The sequence below is a fragment of the Mytilus edulis genome, chromosome 3, assembly GCF_963676685.1.
Source record: "Mytilus edulis chromosome 3, xbMytEdul2.2, whole genome shotgun sequence".
NCBI classification, from domain to species: Eukaryota; Metazoa; Mollusca; class Bivalvia; order Mytilida; family Mytilidae; genus Mytilus; species Mytilus edulis.
The window spans coordinates 94363143-94389708 of NC_092346.1; positions in this window are offsets into that span (position 1 = coordinate 94363143).

Sequence of the window (26566 nt, forward strand, 5' to 3'; positions counted from 1 at the left end):
GTTATAATTTGTACGGTTTATATTAAAACACATATGTAGGTATGTCTGCGCATGAGTTGAAAGTGTGATGTACTTATAGAATTCAACCAATATTGTGATTTAAACATTTGGCAATTATTAAACTTAAGAATACCATTCAGTGATACCAGAAAACAACCACTAATCGTTCCTTATAATCACGAAGGTCTAAACTCGTTTCTTTTTATAAAGATTCCTCTTTCATATTTTCTCTATAGTGTAGAATGCTCTACGCCTTCGTACTCGATTCTTTCCTACTGAGATTTGCAATATAATTAATAATCGTTGATGACATTTTGCGTGATTCTGGATCTATGTTGAGAATCACCTAGGTATTTGATTTAAGAGTAATCAAACAAATACATTGACATCCGTCAAGTCTTTCCTTCGTGTTTTTCTTTATAAAAATAATTCTATTTTGTCAAAGAGGATGTCATGTTAACGGTCAATGTACTAATACTGAATTAAATTAATACGGTAAGGAGAAAATTCTTCTATAATGTTTTTTGCTTCATCAGGCACCTCTGTTGACGTTTTTTTTTTAATATTTCAACCTGACTCGTTTTATAGACATATACACAAATATACAGCAAATTGATAACAAAACAAACAAACAAATAAACAAACAAACAAACAAACAAAGGAAACGGACAACCTGATGACCATTTAAGGCTTAAACATACATAAATTGTTAAAAAAAAATGCATGTTTCCAGACATATTAACCCATATTGATATATTGGACTTAGTACATTGTAGGACACCAATATATCCAAACTTTGATGGATTATTTTACTCGTCGTCTCAGAGAAGGTTTGATGTGAATTATCCTTCAAATGATTACAAGAAACAAATACACCAGTAATAATCCACAATAATAACAGATAAATGAAAGTATTTTAGTCCGCTTGAAATAGTGAATTGAGCTTTGATAGTTGTATTACAATCCTTTGCAATCCGTTGTATACATTTTTAGTTATCATGATTCATATTATGTCGAACACAGAGGGGTTGAATAATTCTAAAGTGTTTTTATCACTATACCTTGGCCAAATAAAAATATATACATCATTAGTTTTGTCGTTGCATCCGTAACGGATAATTGATCCCAATCCTCATCCGTTAGGGATAAAATGTAAAATAACAAAAATACCGAGCTCCCACAAAATCAGAATCTTAAAATCCTTTATCATATGTCAAAATCAAAAGCTCAAACACATCAAATAAATGGAAAACAACTGTTATACTCCCGATCTGTTGCAGGTATTTCCGAATATGGTAGATTACACCTTGTTGTAAAACCTGATAAACCTTTACCTTGTATGACATTTGCGTAAACTTCATTATATTGACAACAATATGTAAACAAAACGAACATATTACCTAAGTATAAAAGGTCAAAAATAGGGGTACACCAGTCAACATTATATTATAGTCTTAATCTCTATCAACAAAAACAAATATATCAACAAAGAAAAACAAAATTACAAAAAGACATGGTACGCAATCAAATTTGAAAGAAAAGTACACAAAAAATTACCACAGCACAATTACACAATGGCTGGATGTATAAATACTACGCTAAAAGGATATAACAAAAAAAGACCAAACAGTGAAGGTTTATAATAAAGTAAGACAAATAAAATATCACTTTAACACGTAATTAATGAACATCTGGTGAAGACAATATATACCGTTAATGTTATTATTGTCAAAGAGTATGGTACTTATGCTAAACCTGAGTTATTATTAAAGTGTGTACACAAGACAGACGCAGCCGTGGAGAATATATTAATGAAACCCAATCAGAAAAGTTTGGATTTGTAATCGAAAGAACAATACATCTGAACGTAAAAGAAATGATCTGACGTCTTTGATTTTATTGTTTTTGACAAGTTTCTGAAGGAACTCCGACACATATGAAATAAGAAGAGATCTGCAAGGAGAGCCTCACATTTCACTACCATAGGAATGCTGACATTTTGTTGAAAAATTATGCCTTAAAAAATATACATTGTCAATAAAAAATTCTAACATACTGAACATTTGCTCCCGATGTAAGATAATAACTGTTTCCATGCATGCAATCCTCAAAATTCACTCTCTGTACGATATACTTAATATGAGGGCATTTGTTGAATGTTTGATTTTTTCTATAATCTGACATTCAATGAAAGAACAAAATGGTCCGGCTAGTCAAAAGAATCAAAAATAATCTTAATGTTCTTTGCATTATTCTCTAAATAACAGAAAGGGTAAATGTTGTTCTTGCTTAGATTTTAACAGACGTAAAACTGTAAGGACAAATAATTGTGTAATATCTAATTTTTTTTTGGAAGGGGAGGACTATACGCAGCAATTCGATAGGATAATTTACATTCCAAAGGCTCTCAGTATTTACATAAGTTATACATGTACATCCATGGAATCAAACCTGGCTTACGGGTAAGGTGAGGTGTTAGTGGGGTTCGTGTTGCTTAGTCTTTAGTTTTCTATGTTGTGTCATGTGTACTATTATTTGTCTGTTTTTTTTTACATTTTTAGCAATGGTGTTTTCTGTCTATTTTTTATCTATGAGTTTGACTTTCCCTCTAGTATCTTTTTTTCGCCCATCTACATACACTAATAATAAGGTCATCTTAACTAGAGATAAAGGATACTACAGATACAGTTAAGTCGGCTTCATATCTTGACTTACATCTAGAAATTGACAATGAGGGTCGGTTGAAAACAAAACTTTACGACAAAAGAGATGATTTCAGCTTTCCAATTGTGAACTTTCCATTTCTAAGTAGCAACATTCCAGCAGCACCTGCATACGGGGTATATATCTCCCAATTGATACGATATTCCCGTGCTTGCATTTCCTATCATGATTTTCTAGATAGAGGTTTGCTGCTCACAAGGAAGCTATTAAACCAAGAGTTCCAAATGGTGAAGTTGAAATCATCCCTTCGTAAATTTTACGGACGCCATCACGAGTTGGTTGACCGTTATGGAATAACCGTTTCACAAATGATATCGGATATGTTCCTTACGTCGTAACTATAATCCCCTTCCCTTTCATGAATATGACCTACCGAATTAGACTATTTACCGGATTTGTAATCACTTAAGCAACACGACGGGTGCCACATGTGGAGCAGGATCTGCTTACCCTTCCGGAGCACCTGAGATCACCCCTAGTTTTTGGTGGGGTTCGTGTTGTTTATTCTTTAGTTTTCTATGTTGTGTCGTGTGTACTATTGTTTTTCTGTTTGTCTTTTTTATTTTTAGCCATGGCGTTGTCAGTTTGTTTTAGATTTATGAGTTTGACTGTCCCTTTGGTATCTTTCGTCCCTCTTTTATGGACTTCCATCGTCAGGCGCCATTTAATAATTGCCAAAATGAATTGGCCATAAAGCCGCGTGGAATATACGAATACACTATTACGTGTGTTAGAAGTGGTAATGAAACCCGATCCCTCGTATACGTATACAAAAAGGAGTAGGCGCCATGGTCCATGCGTTCATAATTGACTCATGAAAAGGTTTAATTTGATATTTATACACGCAAGTTACAAAATATTTCCGATTTACGAAACGTATTTAACCACATAATGTTTTAGTTTATAAGTATTTCGAGGATACTATGGATGTTACAATGATAATGAACATGTATTTCTCTCTGAAAAACTAAAAACTGTGATTCACAGGATGAAAACAAATAAAGGCAGATTGTCATTATATTGTTTTGTTGACTATCGTAAAACAATCTTTCTTATGCCATATAGACTGTGCAAAGGATGAGAAGGTGTATTGATATCAATAAACGCATTTAGGTTCAACAGACAGATAAAAATCTTATTCATAAATATATTAAACGATCATTACCTACATCAGATAAAATAATACTGTAGAATAACACTTAACGACAAATTGGAAATATATGTAATCAATCAACTTTTTAATGAAACTGTAAATATAGATCATTAAGAGGTGATTGTCTGCTTTCAAAAAGCTTATGAGTTTTTTAGCGCCTTTTCGTCTTATATTAAAGGTTTATATCTAACATGACAATAAAGAAACAGTTCAGTTTTAATCGTAAAGCATAAGAATGCAAATGAAATCTTTTTGTGGAGTCAATAAGCTACATTTTTACTTCCACATTACAACATGTTTTGTTAGATAGGGCGACATTTTAGTTAGAAGTTTTAAAATCTCGCTATTATTGAAGAGATTTGTCTTGTTCATACATAATACAGAAAATAGGAAGATTGTTGTGTTTATTAAATCGATCTACGAATGGAAAGTTATCCCTACCTTTTCATGCAATATCAGTAAAAAATTCCTATGTTTGTTTTCAGCAATGACACAGACCATCTAAGTCTCTTAAAGTTCGAAAATGAATTTTTCAAGATGAAATTTGTTTTTTCGAAACAAAATGTCTGGAAAACAACATGTAATACGTATAATTATATTACAGCTCACTTTTTAAGAAAAATAATGTTTCAAAGTATAAGCTAAATAAGGTAAGTAGCCATATCATAAGTTCTCGAGTAAATGTAATGCCCTTTGTAAAAGAATACATACATGAATACATTAGACATTGTTCCAAAAAGATACAATAGATTGCGTATATCTGGAGTTGAATACATAGATACACTTTTATCATTAGCTCTTTTAGATAAAAAGTAAAATCACCCAAATACTGAAATCCGAGGAAAATTCTAAAACGGAATGTCCCTTATAAAAGTTAATGGTAAAATCAAAAGCTCATACACATCAAAGTAATGGATACCAATTGTCATATTCCTGACTTGGTACAGGCATTTTCTTATGTAGAAAATGTTGGATCTGGTTCTATAGCTAGCTAAACTTCTCAATTGTTTACTTTTTATTTTCCTTCTAACATACAAATCATTTCAGCTTATAAACATCAGGTTCGTTAAATAGGACTTATTCGAAACTGTTTAAATAGGGTCTTCAACAGCAGTTAAACGAAATTCCTTTGGCATGATTTGCACGAATGAAGCTAAATGTGCAGTAACTTGGATTTGCCTTTGATGATAATGATTTTACGGAAATAAATGCACCAAAACTAAAAACTTGTACGATTAACTGTATACATTTTTTTGTTTTCATTACAAAAATTATTTTACACTTGTTAAAGATAACTTTTCCTATTTGGTAAGAAAAAGCTGATCTCATTTTGGACCTAATAAATAAATAATCAGAAATTATCAACGAGAACCATCCAGACATACAAGGTTTTATCACTTCACACTAGGATTGGTGGTCACACGCTTGTCATCTTTATCATGATAAGTGTAGCCTTGTGAATACAGATTTACTGCTTATGACTTTTGATATAACATTTTTCAATCATCTTTTTCTTCAACAGGTTTATATGGTCAGTGTCCGTACTTGAATAACTGATTAACGACGCAAATACTTTGCAGTTTATCAGATATGTTATAAATGGACGATGATCAGTTCAATCGGAACCAAAACCCGGTGTAAACAATGTTATTTATATTTTTAATGCCAATTAATTGTTATTTTTTAGAGGAAAAAAATGTTTTTAAATATTTATATATAGGACCCGGAGATGCAATGTTCACGCTGAAAGACGATGGTATTTGCCGAAGTGCGATGGTCCTTTTGATGATGTGCAATGGTCCTTTGGATGGTGTGCAATGGTCCTTTGGATGATGTGTAATGGTTTATAAGGGCCTGATTACTAGTTTAAAATCTATAGATCGATGTCCAGTTATTATGAGAGGTTTCATTTAGTTAGTATTTATAAATACCAAATATGGAATATGTTTTTCTAGTTACAGTAAAAGCCATATACCTGGTGATTTATCTCATTTCTTTTTCTGATACAAATCAGCCGTATAGATGAATTACTTTTTTTTTTCGTTCTGGCTTATCTTTGCATTTCAAACAACTTCCACATTATTTCGAAAAGTAATGGTTATAAAAGAGTGACTTAGAAGTTAACCTTTTAAGGTTTTCATTTTTTTGACAATTGTATGCACTGTTTGGTTTTGTTTCGTCTGTGCTATTTACAACTTTAAAATTAGGACTGTAAATACAATGACTATTGCAACAGGGACATTAAAACTCATAAATTAAAAATAAACTGATAATGCCATGGATACAAAAGAAATAGACACACAGACAAACAATGGTACGTAAAACACAACATAGAAAAATAAAGACTACGCAACACGAACCCCACCAAAACTAGAGTGATCTCAGGTGCTCCGGAAGGATAAGTAGATTCTGATAAAATATAAGTATTTTTAAAGTAAACAAATTACACACTTATTTCACTTTCGAAAATACAAATCTACTTATAACAAACACATTTATTCTACAACGACATGTCAAAATGAATAATTTTGAAATTATAGTTTATAGACCATCGCTCTTCGGCGTAGCAAACAACATAGCGACACTACTCCACAATTCACTTCTTCGTGATAGAAATAAAATTCACTTCAGCGTTAAAACATCGAATTTCAGCGTGACCACCGCGGTTTAGAGTATAAGCATGGTTCAAAATTCAACAAATATAGATAATTCTCAACCATAATGTTATTATGGTGAAATAAACATTAGAAGAAATATGTTTACATCTAACGAGACCGGGGAAGAACGTTTTTCTAGCTGTTCCAGATCTTATTTTAAAGGAGAGCTATATTGACTTCCTCACTAGGTGCATTATGGATTTTGACTCCTGTGTATCTATTGCTTACAAATTTCGGCATATATACTTAGGAGATAACTGTATTGTATTTTAAGCTCCGACGGCATCAATTGGGGATTTAATGGTCGCAAATTAAGTTTACTGGAGACGCGTTAGCGGAGACAGTAAACGAGTATTTGCGACCATCAAATCCCCAATTGATGCCGTCGGAGCTTAAAATACAATATTGTTATCTCTATTCTAATGAAACTGACATAAAACAACGTTAAAACATGTAATTAATAGCAATTCTCTGTAACCACCAACCAAGTTGCGGCACGCATAGTCTCAGATTTTCTTGAAACTTGGTCTGTTGTTAGCTATCGATAAACTTACAAGAAAAATGTTGACAAAAAATTTGTTTATGCCCCCGTTGCCATGGTTACGGGTCTTCTTGGATTTTACCTCAAAAATGCATATTTTGCGGATCAAAAATGACCCATTTTAAGCAGTTATCATGCATACATTTCAAGTTTTATGAATATTTTGACTATAATTCATTAAAATAAAACACTTTATGTTTAGATGAAAGATAAAGATTATTTCTGACAAAAGGGAAAGAAGGGGGCAGCACTGGTTCAAATAGTGGAATTTTCAATGTATTCAAAAAGGCAAATTATAGGCATTTTGCATGACATAATTCAACACTTTTGCATCCACAACCAATCATACTAAAGTGATAAATGTAAATTATGACTGTTGCCTAGGAATAATTTATCATTAAAGTTTTGGGAAATAGGTTGCTAGGGTGGTTGCTATGGGACCATAAAAGTCTCATTTTTGGTATTTTGAAGAAAAATTTTGACATTGTTATTTGAACAGTTTAAAAACAGTGACAAATACAAAATATAAATCACTTGGGAAATGTTGTGCATTCAATGACCTGAAAGTTGACCTCAAGGTCAAAGGTTATTTATGACCTTGACTTTGACCTTCGGTCTTTTTTTATTTAATTGTGTTAGAAAATTTATCAAATAAACCCAAAAAGTAGACAAAATTTTGCTTACATTTCGTTAGAAAGCAAAATGCCACAGGTCAAGGTTATGTTAAGAGTTCTTAGCAACGACCTTTACTTGATAGAAAAGTACCTAGCAACCATACATAGTTGGGTTCAGATTGATACGAATTATGATATACATCCTATTTAAAAGTTAAGGGGTCAATATTTTCAAAATAAACTTTACCAGCCAATTTTCATATAATCAGAAAATGCATAGCAACCATCCTTGTATTGGTATTTTACTAAAGTTGTAATTCATTCTTCCATTTAGACTCTCAAATTTCTTTAAATAACAGGTTTTGTTTTTCTTAAATAATTTACATAAATGAGTTTACTCATGTAAATTTCAGTTAATCGCCCGCGACTTTGTTTCCTGTTCTTACTTGAATTACAAATGATGTTTTTTCGAAAGTATTTTATCAATTTTACGAAAAAATACCAGTTGAATCATTATATCATTTGCTAGGGGACTCGTGTTATACTTTTATGTTCTTAATCTTGAATCTTCAACGCAAGGTAAAAAAATTAATGTAACAAAACATTATTTTTATTGAAACGTATATGGATAAATGAACAATTTCATAGTAAAAATTACCAATAAGACTCAATCATTTAATCAAAATATTCGAAAAATTTCATTTTACTCCATATAGGCGTTTTACCTTTTAATCATGTTAATGAATACTAGTACTAAAGGAGCACAATTCAAATAACAGCTAGCATTTTTTCTTGTTTCCTTATCCCATGTATGTACTCTTTCTGAGGTACTCTTGTAGCTATACATAGCTTATCCTATATTAATATTTTTATGTTAATACTAAATGATGATAGTTACCCCAAATTGACTTTAAAGGGTATTTACTCTTATTAGGGGTTGTCAAATGAATTAAAGGAAGATTCATGGTATACCGCCTTCTTGGATTGCACAATCACAGTACAAATTGGTCTAGTTATTTGCCTAAATCGGCAAAGGAGAAGGTACCTATGAAAAGGGGCGTGTTTTCCCCCTCTCAAAAGAAGTCTTAATTCATACCATTGCTAGCCTTAGTATAGAAACTTAAAAAAAAATGATTTTTTTTTTGTTCCGTTAAAAAAAAGGTAGCCTAGCAACCATTTTTACTACATAATATAATTAGCACATACGAATTGATGTATCTGTTCAAATAATTATATTTTCCAGATAACATGGTTGGTTTGAGAATAACTTGAAGTTACAAATGAATAGTTACTTTAATTTGAGTTTTAAAAATTGCTTAGCAACTACTTAGCAACAGAAACATTCCTGAGCAACGGTTAATAAAAGGTGATTTGTGTCCTCTGAAGTATGAATCTAGCAACATAAATTTCATAAAAAAAAACAATTGTCCTAATTGTTTTTACAAAAAAAATATTTCCAAATGAGCCATTTAAGGGGAGATAACTCTTTCAGTAAAAGAAATATACTGGACTAATAGGGATTTTTTAAAATTATTACTTGTAGCGAGAAAACGAGCTAGTTCAGGGACACCATTGTTTCTTTTTATTTTCTTAAAACATGATAAAACCTATCTTCCCACAATTATTCAAAATACTATATCAAAGATTTTTTGTTATGCACACAAGTGTGTTTTTTTCAAGAACAATCTAACCAAATTTAGGCAATTTTCAATGACTCGTAGCTTGTAAAATAGCATGGTGACCCAACCTTTTTATTATATTTTTTTAAAAAGCATACTAAAATCTTTATTTTAGCAAATGAAGAAAATTCTGTCTCAAAAAGTCTATTTGTATGATCTACATGTACCTTAGCCATGTTAAATAATTTGTAATCGTGTCTTGTTGATAACTTTTGAATTTCTAGTTTCCTACTGCTATAATACAGTATTTTTGATATTAGGAAAAAAAAGCACTCACAGTCTTTATAGGGCAATAACTGCAAAAAAAAAAATCAGCTGACGATTCCGACGAAGAAGATCTAGTGCTGCTGATAATCTATTAAATTAAATGTTTCTCTTTCTCTTTTATTGAAAAAAAAAAACATAAATGGGGAATGTGTTCGTGGAACGCAGATGATGCCCCCAACCCCCCGCTTGCATATCATATTTATAAAATTATAAAGGGACATAAACAAAGAATTGTAAAAGTGCAATTAGTATTATGTTTATAAAGGCATATAACCCCAAATAGATAAAGGTGACGCCATCCAATTTTCAAATTAATATGTACTATGTGGCAACAAGCATGGTATGCAAGTTAAACAATATTTGGCTAAGGCAAACTAAAATAAGAGAAAGGATACCAATTTTTGAGAAGTACGGACGGATGAACGTACAAACAGATGAAAAGGGTAATACTTAATGCCAGGTCTGCTTCAGCGGGGCATAAAAAGGTTAACACTCATCATTTCAGGCCAGAAATTCCCCTGTAAATAGATAGTAGGTAGACCCTTTCACTCGGAGTATTAAAAGTCCTTTCACGGTTTTCTATTTAGAACTTTTTTTATGATGATGGACAATGTAAACTTGCATTTTATTCCTACATTCTATTAAAGCCATGTACTCCATCATGTGATACATTTTTAAAGTACATTATAACTCTAATGATGATTGAGTCCAAATCTGGTTTGTGGAGTCCGGTTAAAAGATATTTTTTTTTAAATGTTACATTTTAGATACTTTAAAAAGTGTGTACTTCATTTGAATCAATCAGTTGTGTTAAAGATTTGAACTGATTTGGTCATTACAAATACTTAAATTCAAGTTCAAATATGGAAATTAATCAAATTTGCGTTTACATTTCATTTTTAGAATGTTTTTGGTCTAAAATGGAAGTTGTCGAATTCATGTCTTGTCTCAAAATTTGTATAAGTAAGTGCTCAATTTCTTAACGCTTGTTTCACTGTGTTGTCAAAGACGACTCATATCTTACACACTTATAAATGGCGTTAAAGTTTAATTTTTAAGCAAACGTAATAATTCTATATTTTGGGGCCAAAAGGGGTCCTGATTGGCCTAGTCTGTTCAATTACTAAATCTCAATTGGCACTGAGACTCTGTTAAAATAACTTTTGCTAAATCTACAAAGTATTTTTTAATATTTTTTTATAATCTTCCACTGTTGATATACAAAAATAGCAATGGATAGATGCAGGGTAGTTGTATTAGTTAGGAAAGAGCATTTTATCTTTTGTGATGGAGATGATGGAAGTTTAACGAAATGAATGTGATAGTGTCTTGATCTGAAGATAAATAATATTGCCCAAAACATGCTAAAAACAAATTTCTGTACATTTAGATGCACATCTAAAACTATTCAAAATAAAAAAAATGGTGTGTACGCAATGAAAAAAAAATTCGACGAAAAATATGAAATAATCAAACCTTATAAGTTATATAGAGTGAAAATATATTGTCTATGCATAACTTCTTTGTTTGAAAGGCCAATTCCAACTAAAATAAACTGGTCGATCTCTTAGCAGTTATATTCCTTTTCTCTTCTTCTTGTAGATATATAAATAATTTGTCTTTAACTAACGTTTGGTTGTCTTCTGGAGAGTTGTCTCATCAGACGACATCTTTTGAATTTTTGTATATATGTATAATCAGTCTCATGAAATTAAATTTGCTATATTATTTACTCTTCCGGATAAGACAGGTGTTTTTAATATTATTTTTTTCTTATTTTTGTCCAATTGAAATCTAAAATAAACTGTTGCTGTGCAGTTTTTCTTAATAATTAATTGGTTGCTATGCACTTTTTCGATGGTTGCTAGGCATTTTCCTAATATAAATAAATGGTTGCTAGGCATTTTCCTAATATAAATAAATGGTTGCTTGGCAGTTTTACACTTTAAATGAATGATTGTTTACAACTAATTTGATGACACCCTCTATACCTTTGAAGTAAGGTCTCTGTAATAGTTTATAAAGTCCTGAATGAAATCATATATGGTTGCTAGGTACATTTTTTATCAAATAAGGGTGGTTGCTAAGCACTTTTGACATGACCTTGACTCTTTATTTTTCATATGTTGATAAAAAGTGGCTTAAACATCCTGATAATTTTCTCCATTTATAGTAGCCTTTCTATCATATTTCCTTTCAAATTCAATTAATATACACAAGGTCAAAGGTCACGGTCATCAGTGACCTTTGACCTTTGGACAAATTTATGGTTATTTAGTTGCCAATAGTTTGCATATCATAGTCATTAAATAATAATTACTTTTTGTTGATTATTTTGATAAAATGGCTACATTTTAGAGGTAAAAAGGCAAAGATGACACATTTTTTTTTCTATAGCAACCATCCTAGAACCTAATTCGCTTGCGTGTACGTCCCATAACATCAATTGTCAATTGATGCCATGTAAAAAAGTGACGTTATCCAAACAAAATGAACGTTACAAACGTTGTTGCATTAGAATACGATATATCTGATCGGGAAAGCATGTAGTCAATATTGATAAAAATTCAAAAAACGATTTCTGTTCTGTTTAATCAGTCGACCTTAAGACCTTGCTACTTTTGTTCATAAAAAATATAAAATATAAAAATATAAACAGCAAATATTTAACGCTAATTTGATACACTGGCAGTGCGTTTCAAAAAATTATGTTCTTGACAGTTGGTTTGAAATAATAGGTATGTTGAAATCAGAAGTCTTGGCGTCAAGCAGTTGACAAAACAATATAACCAGGTCTGAATTAACTACTAACAAGAACACCAAGCCTCATATTAAACATCTATCAATGTGGAAGATAACATTAACATGTGAGAATTACGTAATTAAACACTATAATGAATTTTATGCAATATCTTACAAGCATTACTTTATTTGCGTCAATAGTAATAGTTATATGCATAGCATGCTAAAATCATTCAATGGTAAACGGTTATTAAAAGTGTTTAAAAGAAAAACATATTGTCTTCGGCTTAATAATGCTTAATTGATCTAAATTGCTGCCTAATTGTATCTCTTTGAGCACGATTAATGAACATCTTTGCACTATAGTAAGTAACAATAAAAGTAGAGGATTGTTCATGAGATGTAAAAACAAATGAATAAACAGTGTCGTGCAGAGATCTATTTACTCGATATATCGGCACGCGGAAAGACGGCACGCGAAGACAAAATCAAACAAACGAGATACCATTTATAATGAACCAAAACATGTTATATTCGTTAATCCGATTAAATCTGCACACAACAATAAAATATCTAGATATGTGTGCAGTATGTCTGCTTTAAATCGCCTCGATTCTAGACAAATTGAAGGAGTAACAAATGTTCATCGACTTTCTTTGATGAGATAACTATACCAATCCCGTCCAATTTATAAATTGTTTTTTTTTAAATAATGCAAGCCTCAACCTTTGAATCCAAAATGATGGAACATTTTGAATATCAACAACTTAATATTTAGAATGGAAATCCGGAATATGTCAAACCAACAACTACCTGACCACAGAGCAGATAACAGCCGAAGACCACTAAAGGGTCTTAAAAGCAGCAAGAAAATCCCGCATCCGAAAGTTGGCCTCAGCTGGCTCTTAAATAAAAATGTGTACTAGTTCAGTGAAAATGGATGTCATAATAAACTCCAAAACATAAAATTGAACTAGAATTAAAAAACATCATGACTTGTAACAGGCGCAAAAAATACGATGGGGTTAAAAAAAATTGTCAGATCTAAACCCTCCCCTATACCTTTAGGCAATGTAGAAAGAAAAGAAAAACAGCAATACCGAAGCCATACGAAAATACGCAAAATGACAATGATACATAAATTAACAAAGACTTCTAGCAGTACTGCCATGCCAGCTCCAGACCTTTAATTAAATTGAATGAAAGATTAAGTCTTCATCATATGAAAATCCAGCACAATCCTTTGTGTCATATCATCATAGAATACATGAGGAGACTAGATGTAATTATTAAGACATTGTAAGATTGAACCAATCTAGAGCTAAACCTGTATACATAGGATGTAAATGTTTACAAATTGTATACATGGCCCGATCTACAGCTAAACATGTACATGACTTTACACTATGGGAATAGTTGGACCTTGTATACGTTGTTTGATCAAGAGCTCAGCATGACTATACAATATGGAAATGTGTAGAATTGTTGGGCCAATCTAGAGCTGACCATGTATATACAGAACGTAAATAATTACAAATGTAGATATTGTACACAAAGGCCGGTTTAGAGATAAACATAAAATTACAGAATAACAGGGATTACTAAAATGTCAATTCGGGGGAACAATGTAAATCATGTTTGTTCTTAGTCTTGTCCGTTTTTTTTTTTTTTTTGGGGTTGTTTTATTTTTGTGTGTGCCTATTCCTTGTTTTTGCCGTTTTATCTATTTCAGCTTTCATGGATGGTTCATTAAATTTGTGCTTTTCGTGTTGAAGAATCTGCATTGATATGTTTATGTTCATTGTTGTTCATTTCCAACATCTCATCACCAAACTGTGACGAATAAGGTTAAAATCCTCAGAACAGAAATGTTATAACGAAGTCGTCCATACTTGCACACAATATTACTATACTATTCCTAAATGTCAAGTGAATGATAACAATTCAGAAATATATCCGTTATTTACCCTTAACTACGCGGTAATACGCAAGCTACATATTTTAAAATGCATATGCATTGAAAGATAATGGAATTCTGGATAAAAACAAGATTTGTAAATATAATATTAATAATGAATTTACCATACTTTTAATCGGCAATTTAATAATTTTTTTTGATATATTTAAAATGGAATGTCATTTACTAGAAGTAGTTAGGTTCTCTTATCAAACAATGAATGAAAGAAACAAATAAATTAGAAGAAAAAAGATAAGAAGCAACAAATCGAACTTATAATTACAAGACCATAACACCAGATGCGTATTATAATAAATCATGACTTTAGAGTTGCTCGAATCTATACCATTATGAAGTTCAAAACGTGATACAAACGTTGAACAGCTGATCAACCAAACAATAAAATGTCAAGCAAATTCAAGATATCGAACCAGAGCTACATCAGTCACATGTATTAGTATTCGAAGAAGGAGTTCGATTGCCACTGAGTGTAGGAAAATAATAATTTCAAAGGTAAGGAGACTAGTAAATTGCAAAGTTTGACTCCGATAAGCATTAAGTCATGACATTATATATAAATTTCTTAACTCAAAATCAAAAGTTTTAAAATTAACATTCTTCATTTTGCTTTTAAAAATCTATGTACTGAGGAGTTTTGAGTATAAACCTTGACTAAGATAAAATATTTGAAGGTTTCGACAAAATTGAACTATTTTGAAATGAAACGAATACTGAAATTATAATGTTATGTAAAAAAAAATATGTAATTAATTAACCGTATGTCTTGAGTTTTCAGACACAAACAGCAATATTCGTAATTACTTAACCGTATGTCTTGAGTTTTCAGACACAAACAGCAATATTCTAGAAGATTATGATCAGAACAGCTGTTCTAGTACAAGTTTAAATGTTAACAGATAACTTACATTATCACCAAGACATTTCTTGAATGGTGACAGACTATCTGTTTCTTTTAAGCTACATTGATTTTAGCGTCTGTGTACTGGCGATGACAGAGGATTTTGTAGTCTACAGGAAGGAAACCAACGATATTGATTATAATATTAATATCTCGATTTGTCATAAAGTTAATCGTCCCAAACTGAACATAAATGGCTTTCTATAAAGTTGACTACACTTATTATTTGAACTTTACTATTTTCACTTAATCACACACAACAATGTGAAGAAAGACTGTTGAAGGTATTATAGAGGAACACCATCATTTTGTTACTATGTTTGTATGTTTTTTTTAAATTTCAAATGGTCAAATGCCATTGAAGTTTTAATTTTTAAATTTGTTTTGCAGAAATTAAATGATAACTTTTTTTTCTGTAAAAAGTTGGAAAATTAAATGTGTTTTCAGAGACTACCAGAAATTGCAATTTGCTTTATAATTTATAACCATTATACAGGATATAAATTAATATTAAAATGGTCCGACTAATCGCGCATGGTCGGACAATATAGCAGAATACGCATTTGGTCTTGAAAATACTTTGTATGACCCGGCACATACACTTATACCTCAGGCAATGATTACCTTAGCTACATTTGGCAAAACTTTTAGGAATTTTGGTTCTCAATGCTCTTCGTATTTTATTTGGCCTTTTTAACATTTTTGGATTCGAGCGTCACTGATGAGTCACTGATTATTTATTCAAAACTAAGGTAAATGTAGAATTTGACAAACGTTTTTTTTTGGAAAATATTTAGCGCCTTACGAATTTATATTTATAGATATTTTAGACTACTACTTTATAAGTTTGGATGAATTTAATATTTCTTACGTTAATTACAAATTTGTATATACTTATACGAGTTGTTTTTGTAGATATCAATAACATTGAAAATGATCATCATTTATTGTTCCTTTGCATGTTCTTTAAGACACTTCAATGTAATATATTGCCAGCATATAACTGTACATGGCCAAATACAAAAAAAATGATGGTTTTGCTAGAAAAAGGGCGAAAAAGCTAAACAAATAAACTATATTGATATTTACAGATTATCGGTTAATGTTCCTGTTTGCGTTATAACTCATATATGCATAGCTTTGATCGCTCTCTCTATGCTGCAATATTTTTCATATTTAAATTTACTTTTTTATGTTAACACCAAACATGTTTTTCTTGTGCAATAAAAGATTCACACATGCAACTACATTAATTTTGTTGCTTTCAACAGTTTGTTATACATTACAATGTAGTTACATGGTTTATTTAAAGTATCAATCTTTATGCTTATAGTTTGGTATAATAACTAGTATTTTTCAAACTGTGCAAATGATTGAAAATCGGCTAAATGTTACAAGCATGAAGTTTTATCACAAATTTGATTATATATGTTTTTCAAATTCATCATTTGTGAATCATCATTTCATATAATGGTTCTTCACTCCTCGTGGATTAATCATTTGAATTATGTAATGGTTCCTACAAACTTTAATGCAATAAAGCAAAATAAAATTATATAAGGTATATATACTTTTTCGTTCTCGTTATACATTTGTATTTGCTTTGAAACGTATTTTTACAAATAAGAACATATACCGAAGTTGTGCATCAGTTTATATTTAGGTCTTTCCACTTTTCTGTGGAAAGACCTATTGTTTTTCTTCTGATTATTTTTTTTTTTTTTTTTTCTTCCGCCTAATTTTGTTCTTGCGATAAACATTTGTTTCGCAATATGTCGCTTAGATATTTTGTATATGATATCGAACAGTTTATGCGCTTTTGAAATTTACCCTGCGTAAACAAATACTTTTCTTTGTAGGAGTTATCTCCCCAAACACTGTTTTCCTTGTTAGCGCATCTCCTTCGCAACCGTAAAAGATTATGACAAATTTATTTTACAAAATTGCTCGTTATATCCTTCGCATGATTTGTCCTATTTTGACCGAAGCGATATGACCGCTCCATATGAGAGTTATTTCCCCTTATGCATCTGATATAAGTGATATGAAATTCTGTCTTATAAACCATAAGTGATAGAGACCTAGGATCTTTTGATTTGAGGTCCTTGGTCCCAAAAAATGAAAATTAGGTCAAGGTCAAAGGTCAAGGTCATATTTTAATATTTGAATTTGGCTTATTTTCACTTATATCCAAAGACTGTATAAGATATCAACAAATTATTTTTACTAAATTGTTAGTTGCGACATGTCGTAAGATTTAAATTTTGATTGCAAGCGTACGTTGAATGTAAAAGGGAGTTTTCTCCCCTCTTGTATTAAAAAATACGCGTTTGGTGATATAACTCATTAACTAAATATAATTAAGACCTATGGTCTTTTGATTTGAGGTCCTTGGTTTATGACCTTGAAATTGATCTCAAGGTCATAGCTTAATTTGACGTTCTAGATTTTGACCTTTGCTTTTATTCTATATGTATACATGATAAAGATATACAACTTTTAGAAAAAGGTATCAAACCATTTAACCTTGAAAAAACACAACCGGAAGTGACCATTTGTAAACCGGAAGTAGCTATTTTTTGTACTTTATTAATATAAAAGTATATAGAACCAGATATTTTTGGAATCGGTTTCAAGTAAATATTTAAATATAATCGGTAGTAACATTTTTCAAACCGGAAGTAACAAATTATCTCCCTTATTTAAAAAAAATGTATGGAAACATTACATTTTTGGAATAAGCTTACTAGGAGCTATCATTTGACAATTGAAATGACATTTTAAACTTAGTTTCACAACTTTTCATATCAAAATATCAATATATTTTGATGGAAAGACCTTCAATTGTTCTCTGAACAATTGGTTTTTAATTCTATAAATGAATTCTTAACAACATAACTTGTTTGAAACTGGATCATCCTTTCCATCCTTCTCATTAGGGTTTTGATTTGAATGATTCAGAACTAATATCTTTTGAATGTAAAACGTTTTAAAATGTAAATTACATTGCATTAATGATATGAAAAAACGTATTTTCATTTGCTCACAACCCTTTCCAAAATGATAATAATTATTTTATCTTTCTCAATAAAAATCAATTCATTTTTACTGTAATTAAATAGGGTTGTGATGGATTCATTGTTCGCACATTTTTAGTATGAAAAGCTTCCGCGATTCAGACATAATGTGTGTGGGTTACCGATTTTTTTCCATATGACATTTCAAAAAGAAGCATTCTAGCCAAATTTAGGAAACAGAGTCGGTGTGCGATGTGCTGTGTATCGCGGAAGTCTTTAGTTGTCAATGAACATATAGCAGTACGGTGTATATTAAACTTGTTTATACTTTATCTTTATTTTTCGCCATGGTAATACCTCTGATTTTTTATTGCTCTTTTAATGAAACGAATAGGTCGAAAAAATATTTTTTCAAAGCTCCAATATTTTTTATTTGGGACTTCTATAATATATTTTGGAAACTTGAGGTTGCATGGTTACTAAAGCTTGTAAACAGATAAAAAAAAAAAAAGTGAAAATTTGATTGGTTAACTTCCAGTGGTGGTTATTTTCTTATATGCAATGAACTGTTATGTGATTTTTTTCCCTGTAGTACTGGACAGGATAACAATTTACTCATGCAAAGTATTTCTTTATTTGAAACAAAGATAAATGCTGCACATTTTTAGAAAATAGCAAATTTAACAAAAACTATTAAGGGAAGTCAATGGTGGTGGTATTACACCTTATAATATGATGTGTTGGTGTAATCGAATGACTACCATGGAGCCAATTTCCCTTCATTCGTATTCCTAATTGGAGAGCATCAACACTTTCTAGTTTTCCAGTGGATATGGTGGATCTGTGATATAACGAGCGTCTGACTTTCAAATTTATAAGTCTTGTGAGAGAGTTTGTTAATCAATATTCACAATACCAATGTCAACAAGTAATGGCATCACATAAAATATGTTCTTATACAACAACAATTACACTTGGTGTACGAATTCTATATGTAAGGTTCCAATGTTACAAATAAATGAAGAAATTATAAATAACTAAATGTATTCCAAATTAAAGAACATGTATTATTGAATTCAAATAATTATATGATTTTCTTTTCTATTCACAAATAAATGAGACATTTATGAATCTGTATACTAGTGGTTGTCGTTGGTTGGCGTTGATTTAATCGTGTTTTGGTATATTGGTACTATAAGAATGGTACTTACTCAAATCAGAAAGTTAGTTCTTGTCTTTGAAGTGGATTTGTTATTCTTTATTTTGCTTTGGTCATTTAGATCCTTACGTATTCAAGGATTATACATCCAATATTTATATATGTTTACATTGTTAAGCGTTCATGTTGAAAGAAAATAAAGAGAAGTGATTCGGATTCACCTAATGTAAAATTAAAGTTTACTTTTTGCTACATGAATACAGCCTATTTTCACGTTATCAGTTTTATTTAATTTTTATGATAGCGTTTCCCTATTGTTCACATCCTCCTCCTTTGTTCTAGGTTGAATGGTTGTCTCTTCGGAAATCATGCCATATCTCCTCATTCTATATGTCAAAATCTACTCAAACACCTATGCCAAACATCACAGTATTAAGCTGAACTGTCAGGTTTTAATAACATTCTGTTAAAAATAATCAAAACAGCAAGAGACGTTGTAGCAAGTCGGATAGATGAAACATGACAGTTGATTAAATTGTTGACAACTGATAGTATATCACTCACTTTCTGAGTGGCAGAGGTCTATAGTGACGTTCTCTGATAAAAAAAAATCCTGTCAAAATTGCGCGACTCTCGGTGAATATGAAGATGCAACATGTGACATACAAAAAAATCAATGACACATATGACAAAATATCAGCAATACAGAACAATGTCAATCAATAAAACAATATAGGACTTAATTTGGTGGACACAAGATTGATTAAGAAGAAGAGAATTATATCAATAAAATACGGCAAAAAACTTTTGCTTGGTTAATAAATTTTTGTATCCACCTCATTAAATGTTGTTAATTATAAAACGTTACCGGAGTTGACATGTAGAAGTATTTATTGATGCGTTACAAAGTTTATGACAATGTAGCAAAAGGAAACAGCTTACACAGTACCAAACAAATCACTCGTACTTAATTGTCAGTATAAATATGGAATATTTGTGTCAAATTCCTTTAACCATTTGTCATGCACATGCACCCACAGCTTGGTTTCGATTTTTAGGCGTGAGCACCCATGCATGTACTCAATGTTTTGATTTCTCAAACTAGAGACTAAGATGAACATATGTAGAGTTTCGAGTTTCAAAACATTAATTTTCCATTCGTATGTAAAAAGTAAAGTTACAAAAAATACCGCGCTACAAGAAAAATCCAAACAGAGCGTCATTTATAAGTTGGGAAAATCCTTAGCACATCAAACGAATGGAAAGCAACTATTATATTCCTAAATAAGTGCAGACAATTTCTTATATAGAAGATGTTGGATTTAACCTGGTTTTATAAATGGGTTAACATGCCCTCATATTGACAACAATAAGTGAGCAAAACAAACAGACGTAAGGAAACTACCATTCAACTGTAAGGGGGCTATGATTTTTTCGCAAAAAAAAATTCTGATCCAAAATTTGATGAAAAAAATAGTTTGGTCAAGCAGACGACAATAACAAATATTCCAGATTTTTTCCTTATCTTATAGTGTTAAATTTTGAAAAACAATTAATTTGATTGATAGCGTCGACAAACGACATGACATTGTTCACGCTTTGTGTGAAAATAAATTTCTGACTCAAAAACAAAAACATAATCCCCCTCATCTTTTGAGTTAAACGGCTGCTCCCTAACAGATAAAAATGTCAAAAAAAGGACATTGCAGTCATCATTGAGTTATGATCTTATTCACTATGAGCAACACAACAAATATGGCGACAAAGGAAAACAAAAGACATGTAAAAGCAAGCACATAAGTGAACATGAAAGACAAAAACACAACAAGTGACCATAGCACTGCAACACAATGACAGGATATATAAGTACTGAGCCACGCCAAAAGGACGAAACAATACAGTCACTGTTTCCCAAAAAGTTTGAAACAAAATGTGGATTTGAAACAAAGGTTTACCTTCACATTTTTCAAATGATGCTAACGTTTAAACAAAAGATGTGATATGATTGCCGTGCAAGGGCTTTATAGTTAGTTAAGGTCGTAAAGCTACCATCATCATTGCAAATGAGACAACTCTCAACAAGAGACCAAATGACAAGAACTATAGGTCACCAATGGCCTTTAACAATGCAAAAAAGCCCGTACCTCAATGCCAGCTATATTGGCGACAAAATGTCAAATGTAATAAAGATCAAAAGAGAAAATTATCGATCTTATTTATGTACACAATAATGAATGAAAACCAAATATGTAACACGTCAAGAAACGACAACCACTAATTACAGGCTTTGTTTTAGGACAGGCACATACATAATGTGATGCGGTTAAACTAACTTTGTTGTTGGCGCCATACCTTCCTCCTAAAATAGAGCAGTGGTGTAACAGCAAACACATGAACACACTCAGCAAAGCATGAAACAAACAGCTACAAACAGTTAATAACAGGCTCCTGACTCGGGACAGGCATATATAGAATGGTTCGGGGTTAAGCTAGTATGTTTACGAATCATTGTGTCAATCGGGTATTGAATTTATACCAGCTGCAAATAAAACGAAATGTTAAAGAGATTTTTGTTTAAGGCTTAGTGCATACAAGAAACACTTTCCTCCTGTTCACGTTGTTTTTGTATGCCTGATAGGAGCATCTGAGAGTACCTCTGTTCGCGTTGCTTTGTATGCCTGATGAGAGCCTCTGTTAAAGTAATTTTATATGCTTGATGAGAGCATTCGTGTTTACCTCTGTTAAAGTTATTTTGTATGTCTGATGAGAGCATCCATGTTTACCTCTGTTCACGTTGCATTGCTTTATATGCATGATGAGAGGATTCATGATTCAACTGTTTAAGTTATTTCATACGCTTGATGAGAGCATCCGTGTTTACCTCTGTTCACGTTGTGTTGTATGCCTGATGAGAACATCCGTGTTTACCTCTGTTCAAGTTATTTTTTATGCCTGATGATAGCATTCGTGTTTACCTCTGTTCTCGTTATTTTGTATATATGCATGATGAGAGCATCCGTGTTAACCTCCGTTCATGTATTTTGTATGCATGATGAGATCATTTGTTTATACCTCTATTCACGTTACATTGTATGCCTGATGAAAGCATTCGTGTTTACCTTTGTTCATGTTATTTTGTATACATGATGATAGCATTCGTGAATACCTCTGTTCACGTTGCTTTGTATGCCTGATGAGAACATATGTGTTTACCTCTGTTCACGTTGTTTTGTATGCATGATGAGAGCATTCGTGGATACCCCTGTTAGCGATTCCTTGTAAGCTTGATGAGAGCATCCGTGTTTACCTATGTTCACGTTAATTTGTATGTCTTTTGTATAAAAACTCTTGTTCCCTCTGTCCATGTCGATATGTGTGTTTGATATGAGATCCCTTGTTACCGCTGTCTCTGTTGCTTTGAATGCCTGATAAGAGATGCAATGTGCACCTCTACGTGATTTGTATGCCTGATACGAGCATCCGTGTTTATCTCTGTCCGCGTTGTGTTGTATGCCTGATAAAAATATCCGTGTTCACCTCTTGCCACGTTTAAACGATAACCCGTGTTTACCTCTGTCCATGTTTTATTGTATGCATGCATGATTAAAGCGCCCGTGTTCAATCTGTTCACTTGTTTTGCATGCACGATAAGAGCGCCCGTGTTCAAATCTGTTCACGTTCTTTCGTAGGCTTTTCTGAGTCTTATTTATTTTTTAGTGTTTGTCTTTTTACAACTCATAAGTTATATCCCTATTTGATGCAGTATTTGACATTATTTTTGATATTTCTGGATTGCTATGACCTACAAATTCATGTTTACTCTGGCCATTTGTTGTTGCAATCGATCACAACTGATGATTCTATGCTTTACGAAACCCGCATCTGGCATAAACAAATATAATCCTTGTATCGTTAATGAGTTTAAAGGGGTATATAAAAAATCAAATGTATTATTTTTTTTTTTGCTCAATCATTTATGAAATTAAAATCGTGAAAAAATAATTAGCTTTTAGCATCCAGTATTGTTCAATTTTGTCAAAATAAGCTACAAAAACATTGATTATGAATTATTCACTCGCAAGTGATTAATTCGACCTCATTGAATCCGTATTCATGTGAACTTCAATTTAACCCCTTAGCTTGAGAAAGATAACACGTATATTGTATGTGTAAAGTTATTTAAAGGAAAAGTCAACATTGAAATTGAAACTAAGGTAAATCATTTGATTAACTGATTCGATCCCCCAAAAAATCATTCTTATACAGGTAAAAACGTTAATAAACATTTATGTATTATCTATTATATGAAATTAAATAGACCTAGAAAAATTCAACAGCACGAGTTTGGTTAATATATTCATATCTATATTTTGTTTACATCGTTTATATGGTCATCGGATGACTTTAGAGGTCAACTCGATAACTAATCAGATGGCGTCTAGATTAAATTACTCGCGAAACGAAGCTACGTATTTACGTGCCAGTGCCCTGTAAATTGTTTAATTAGACTTTGAATAGTTTGTATAAATGTTTTCATAGTTATAAATTAAATATGAGAATTTGATTAAAATCGGTGAACACGAATTTGACATCTAGTGCCCCTTTAAGGTCCATCAGTTAGGTTTGTTCAATGATTTGTTTTTGAGTCATACATAGTTATGTATGCAAGGTGGTTTGATATGTGTCAGTCAGTCACCAAACTAAAACATAGCTAAATGACATTTACAGGACAAACAAACTTTCAAGATCCAACTCGTTGCAAATCCATACACATTGTGAATAAATTAAACAGACACCTTCAAATATTTAACAATGACGTTTAACTTTTCCTTATATTTTTTTTCTTTGAAAAACCTTACAGCAAATGCTGCATTAATAATGCAATGATCAATCGATAAGTGTACCGATAATAAACGTAATATAATATCCTAAGAACGACAACCATGAAAGTAGTTTGGAAGATGTTAGATATAGGTTGCTTTTCTGTAAATATAAACTGGGCGAATTCTTATAGAAACTCCTTTTAAGACTAAAACTGTATCGCTTCTACTATGAAGTTTCGTGAACAATTATAGTCTAGAATTGAAAGTTGATGTGCACTATTATTTTATTTAAAAGGCAAAACATAGGGCTCTGAGTCATATTTTCAACATTTTATGACCAAAACTTTTAAGAGTTTAAAATTATATTTAAGTTCTGTACTAAACCCCCCCCCCCCCCCTTTTACTTTGGGTGTCCCTCAAAATCAAAATTTTGCAGCAACCATGTATATACCCTGTATATACTTGTAACATTCCTAAGTTATTTGTCTATGAGATGAAACAGAGATCATATCTGGGAACCAAAACGTACACAAACCAACCTATCTATGAATATTGTGTAGAGGCTGAGCTTTGTTGTATTTACAAAGTGCAACTTATACGCATATTTATAGACATAATCGTTTTCAATGCTCTTCAACTTTGTACGTGTTTGATATGGGCGTCACGGAAGAGTCTTATGTAAACGAAACGCGCGTATGGCGTATTAAAATATAAGCCTAGTACCTTTAATATCTAATAACAACATATTTTCCAGTTATAAAAATTACACTTTTAATTACTGCTATGATAGTTGTTCCAAGATTTAGTGACACATTATGTCGGCATATTTGCAAACACTTTCGTTTAGTTTTGACCTTGGAATGGCCAGAACAATACAGTCTGTATGGTTGATTGATTAGTTGGTTGTATAGTGGCCAGTGGCAGTTAATTCATACATATTATTAAAGACCTATGACAATAAACATTTGATACAATAGATATATTATGCAAGAGGGACGCCCAGGATGAAGGGCAGAATTTGGTCGATGATTTTTCTTTTTCTCTCTCTTTGAGGGAGTACATTCTACTGCTTGTTCGCTATGCTTGTGTCAGTATTTCCGTTTTTAATTTAAAAATAAATTCGTTACAACTGTTACAACTGGCAATCAATTGATGTTAAATTAGATAAAAAAAAATAAGCATTATTCATGATTCATGCACATGTACATCTATTTGGTGTGTAAGTTACATGTAGGCTGTATAAACACGTTTTTGAACTATAAATTAATTCTTATTTTCATTTTGTTGACTTACATTTTGTGTTACATATGATATTTCTAAACTTAAATCGAAGTCTACTGCTGGGAAAAGTTTGTAACCGGAGAAAAAGAGACTCCCTATTATTTTATGCATAAGTGTTACTGGTAATTGCAATTGGAACATAGCTTGGTGTAATAATGTAAAATCCCTGCTTGATAATAATGACGTATGAAATATATGGAACTCTAAATGTTTTATTAGTCAACACCAGTTGTATGATATTGTTAAAATATAAGGATTAACAGACCAATGTAGACGGACACAGTTCCCCTATAGAAATCTCCAAAATTTCAAATATATATTAGTAGCAAATAGTAATACATGCAAAAACTGGGCAACTTGTATTAAAACAATTTGATATGATCTCGGTATGAATTGTTATTGGGACAACCAATCGGTACTTTGTTTGGATAGTTCAATTTTACAATTATCCAAACAACGGATATATGATCAAGCTAAACAAGAGTTACATGTTACACATGATTCATCACAAAAGTGTATAATATATAGGTATATTGTGTCAAATGTAGAATTACAATTTAATTAACAAAAATATATTCCTACAATATCTCCTAAATGGATAACGAAAATTCGTCTGTCCTCACACAATCTATGTAATGAAACTGGTCGTTCTTTATGGAATAAGTAAAAATAGTAGAATGTGTATTTTGTGTGATATAAATATAGAGGATGAATTTCGTTTTATTTTACAGTGTACAAATTATAGTGATATAGGTTAGAAGTTTATCAAGAAATATTATTGGACTAACTTTCAACTTATAAGTTAGTACAATTACTTCCTGTTGAAAACACCAAGGAACGTTTTAACTTCGGAAAGTACTTACTCTTTGCATTTAGGTGCAGGAACATTATTTAAGACATATGTATATTATATGTAGTCTAAAACTCACAAACTGTATAATATGTGACTGATATTTCTGACGTTTGTAAAATATATGTTTGTTAACGCTATGTAGATTGTACTTCAAAAATAACAAATATTTTTTAGCTTGCA